The sequence below is a fragment of the Nelumbo lutea genome, chromosome 8, assembly GCF_056320005.1.
Source record: "Nelumbo lutea isolate HS-2025 chromosome 8, American lotus-T2T, whole genome shotgun sequence".
Lineage (NCBI taxonomy): Eukaryota > Viridiplantae > Streptophyta > Magnoliopsida > Proteales > Nelumbonaceae > Nelumbo > Nelumbo lutea.
In genome coordinates this window covers 19,493,045-19,498,042 of record NC_142691.1, presented here as the reverse complement: position 1 = coordinate 19,498,042, position 4,998 = coordinate 19,493,045, and the positions used below count along the sequence as shown (strand labels likewise).

Here is a 4,998-nt window from a genome sequence, read left to right as displayed (position 1 = left end):
CCCCAATCGAGCGCCGCATGGGGCCCCGTCGACTAGCCCCGTGACAGTTGGTATCAGAGCACCATTGACACTAGCGGTTGTCAAGCCCAACGAGTCCCTGTCGTGCCCCGCAACAACACCTGCCCGATGAAGAATCGTGACACGCAAGAGGAGATCCAAGAAGGGACCTCACGGATTTATTATGAGGACGAGCCTAGAGATAGCTCTCCCAAAGACAAAGGCGTCAGCTCAAAGCATAGCAAGCGTGACAAGTCAGTTGACAAGCTTGCAACCATGGACAAGCGCATCATGCGCTGTGAAGCAGTGGTTGGAGAAACTCGTGACCGCGTGGACGAGCTTCAACTCAACCTTGAGACCGTAGCTTCGGTCGTGGAAAGATTGGAGGACTAGTTCGGTGATAGCTCCAACAAGCCAGACAACCCACTAGAAGACCTGGTGAAGTGCCTACAGATCCAGCTCAAAGACTTGAAGGGCGAAGTGACCCTTCTGAAGAGGCTAATGGCCAATACAGCTTGCACACCTGCTGCTCTAGCCCCTCCAAAGATCAAAGTCTGCGAGCCTACCTCATATGCAGGGACCCGCGATGCCCAGGAGTTTGACAACTTCCTGTGGCAAATGGAACAATATTTCACTGCCGTCGAACTTGTTGAGGAGGCATCCAAGGTGCGTACTGTTATTATGTATCTTACTAATGTTGCTATGTTATGGTGGCGTAGGAGATGTGCCGATGCGGAGCGAGGATTATGCTCCATTAATACCTGGTTCGTGTTCAAGAGCGAGATAAAGCGCTAGTTCTATCTAGAGAACGTGGAGTACCAAGCCCGTCGGAAGCTCAAAAACCTAAAACAGACGGGCTCATTACATGAGTACGTGAAGGAGTTCTCCGCACTATCGCTCGAGATCACGGATGATGAACCTACAATTTATCTATATTTTATGAGGTTTTTGCATGAAATTTTATGATGGTTTAATTAAATTTTGCCCTATTTTAGCTTGATTGCAAGAAAGATTTCAGGGGAGCCAAATCAACAAAAAGAAGGCAAAAGCAAGAAAAGAAAACCCAAAATTTATCAAGATCAGCCCGGCCCAGCCATGAGAGCAAGAGAATTTCATTCGGCCCAAGAAGAGCAAGTGAAACTCTTTGGAAAATCCAAGGGAAGAAGCCTAGCAAGAAGGAAATTTCGGCCCAGCCCAATTTTAGCCCAAATAACAGCCTAGAGTGTAGCCCACATGAGCTCAAAAGCAAGCTAAGTTGTAGCCCAAATAGCAGCCCAAAGGGAGCTAGGGGCGGCAACTTCTAGGAGTTTCTTGAAGAGAAGGAGGGAGCACTCTAGAAGGTTCATGAGGGGTGTAATACACCCCATTCTAGAGGCTTCAAGAAGGGGCAAGAGCCCCCTTGAAAAACTATATAAGGAGGCCTCTAGGAGAGGAGAAAGTTGTTCAATTGCTTGAGAGGAAGGCTCTCCTACTCTTAGAGGTTCGGCCACCTTGAGAGAAGAGAAGAGAAGAAGGCTAGGCGCAAGGAAGAAGAAGAAGAAGGGCTGAAGGAAGTTCAAGACAAGCAAGCTAGAAGAAGAAGGTGAGTTCGAATTGAGGGTTTGTGATTCAAAGATCTTTTGTAATAAATCATTTGTAGTTTCATTCTCTTTTGATTTGAATTCAGTTTCTTAGTTATATGTTATTTCTTCTTTCTCCTTGTTTCCATTCTTCCTTGATGTATTTCAGCTTGTAAAATTTCAGTTCAGCAATCTAATTCTTTTTGATTCATTCAAATGGTCATGCATTGTACTTGAAGTTTCTTGAATAAGGGTGTGATTGTAGAGTAATTCGGCCAATTAACCTTCAAAACTCAGATCTGAATTCTCAGATCTGAGATTGCAAGATCTGAATTCTCAGATCTGAGATTGCAAGATCTGAATTGCTTGAAAGAGAATTCAGATCTGCAATTTTCAGATTGGGCGAATTAATCTACAACTTGGAATTCCTAGAGTGCTTGAGAGAGACTCTAGGAATTCAGATCTACTATTCAAGAACTGAATTGAGTGCAAGGTTAGAGATAACTTGCACAATTCAGTTGATGATCAATTCAGATTTGAATTGATGCCTTAGAAGTGTTTGAAGAAATGCATGCATGGGGATTAGATTCTTGCTAGAGATAGAAGAACCGTCACTCATGCATAGGATGAACATGCGCTTGAGAGAGGCTGTTCATGACCTTGGGGTTTCACCAAACCAAGGCTCAATCATGATTCATTCGAATGATCCAAATTGATAGATTGCTGAATTCTGAGATTGACATTTACTGCTTACTCTTCTAACCTGAATTGAAGGCAATTGGGCCAATGATTCAGATAGATTTTAATTTAGGATTTCTTAGCTTTCATTAGAGTTTTGATTTATTTGTTGATCAGATAAGAAGTGCTCAATTTAGTATTGGTAATTATTTCCTAAATCCTCGTGGGAACGATACTTCACTCACTACTTTATTACTTGAACGGCTAGTGCACTTGCTAGTGTCACAATGAGCCACACATCAAGTTTTTGGCGCCGTTGCCGGGGATTTAGAGAAACAATATTAGGAAACATTGAGCATTCTTAATCTGATCTCATTCAGCATTGCATTCATAGTTGGGTTAATTTGCTAACATTTTCATTTCAGCTTGGACTGCAACTGCTGTACTACTGTAGTTATGTTTCTTCTTTCTTAAGTAGATTACTTTCTTTTTCTGGTTTCAGTTTCATTTTAATAAAGGCATATTTGATTTCTATTCAATCTTGATGTTGTTCCCTTCAAAAATAAAAAAAAAAGAAAAAATTCACATAAACATGAGTGTTGCAGATCTGAGTTGCATTCGGCACTCAGATCAGCAGATTTCAGATCTGCAGCACTCAGCCAAAAAGAGTTGCTTGTGTTTCAGACTTTATTATTTTTTTTTTCTTTCATTACAAAAAGAAGAAAAAAAAAACAAATGAAAAAAAAAGGGGAGATCTTTTGAACAACAAGAGGAGCAATTGAGAATTCGGATCAGAATTCAGATTTGAATTCAGATCTGAATTCTGCTATTGCAGATCTGCAACAGTTCAGATCTGAGTTCCTCTGAACTCAGACCTGAACTGATGAAATTTTGAGGGGAATTGGGTGTCATCACCACCCCAATTCACCCTAGGGCACTTCTGCTATTCCCTAAAAACAATTTGGTAGCAATAACTGAAGGTAAGGCAATTGAGAATTCAGATCCAAACTCAGACTTGAGTTCAGATCTGAATTCTGCTGTTACAGATCTGCTCAGTTCAGATCTGAATTCCTCTAAACTCAGATCTGAACCGATGCAAGTTTGAGGTGAATTGGGTGCCATCACTACCCCAATCCACCCTATGATACATCCAACCTGCCTCAAGGGTGAATGGATAGCAAGGAATGAGAGAAATTCAAATCTGAAATGCAGTTGATATGATGTGAGGACTGAACTGATACAGAGCATACTATGAATTCTGGGTGGACTGAATTCTTGGCTTTACCCACTTGTAACCGAGCTACATTAGCTAAGGAGGTGTATGTTTGGATTGAATAATTGTTATGCCTCAGATACTTAAGAAAAATTAGCACTTTCCAAATATTTCTATTAGCATTCAGATCTGATTTCAGCCCTAAAGCATCACAGATTTGATTCCAACCTTAATGGATGTATATTGTAGTGTATACCAATGAGTGTGTATGAGATATACAGCTCAGATCTGAATTATTATTTGTTAATTTCTCTAGACTAACAATACCAAAGACTTGTAGATCTGAACTCAGATCTAAATTGGGTCTGAATTCAGATGTTGCAATCGATGGATGTAGATAAAGGAACCTTGAATAAGATGATTGGTTTAAATCTGCTTTTAGTATAATCGGCTTCATTTATTCATGATAGGATGTAGGTTTTGTATTCCAATACTTCACTTTACATTTTCAGTGTGATAGGATTAGTTATTTATTTTCTTTTGTGAATATTGGCATTTTTATTGCTTTGACTTTAACAGTTTATGACAAGCAGACCTGAACTGGAAGAGATCCTTTACGACCCGGAGATTGAACGGACTCTCCGTGTCCGTTTGAGAGCTGCTAAGCAAGTCAGACAAGAAGCACAAGAAATGGTTGAACAAAGAACTATGATGGATTATGCCAAGCCCACCCTCACCGGGACTGTCTCCAGCATTATCAGGCCAACTATTGCTGCCAATAACTTCGAAATTAAACCGGCCATAATCCAAATGATACAAAATACGGTTCAGTTTTGTGGTATGGCCCATGAGGATCCGAATGCCCATATTGCTAACTTCTTGGAAATCTGTGACACCTTCAAACACAATGGGGTAAGTGATGATGCCATCCGGCTGAGGTTATTCCCATTTTCTTTGAAGGATAAAGCCAAAGCTTGGTTGAACTCATTACCGGCAGGATCTATAGCCACATGGGACGAAATGGCCAGCCGTTTTCTCTCTAAATATTTTCCCCCTTCTAAAACTGCTAAAATGAGGAATGACATCACTACTTTTTTCCAGCAAGAGGGGGAATCTTTATATGAGTCATGGGAACGATACAAGGAGCTGTTAAGGAGAGTTCCTCACCATGGCCTCCCCATTTGGCTGCAAGTGCAGACTTTCTATAATGGTCTTACTGACTCAAATAAGACCATATTAGATGCTGCAGCCGGAGGATCCATAAATAATAAAACTCCTGAGGTTGCCCATGCACTTATTGAGGAAATGGCAGCCAACAACTATCAATGGCATTCGAAAAGGACTCAAACTAGGAAGCAGCAAGGCTTGCATAATGTTGACACTTATACAGCACTAGCTGCACAAATAGGAGCACTCAGTAAAAAAATAGATGAAATGCAGATAGCTGCCATGCATGTGTAGCCTCTTAATTGTGAATTGTGTGGGGGAGGCCACATCAGTACAGACTGCCAAGTTGGCAATCAGTTCAGACCATCTACTGAACAAGTTGAC

At 41.2% G+C, this 4,998-nt stretch overlaps 1 non-coding gene across 1 annotated transcript; it reads right to left on the bottom strand.

Annotated features, from left to right (window-relative positions):
• Window positions 1-4,515: 4,515 nt before the first annotated feature.
• Window positions 4,516-4,622, bottom strand: LOC148843169 (small nucleolar RNA R71). The gene has a single exon (XR_016103917.1). It is a non-coding gene; the product is annotated as a small nucleolar RNA R71 (small nucleolar RNA).
• Between the last annotated feature and the right edge of the window lie 376 nt (window positions 4,623-4,998).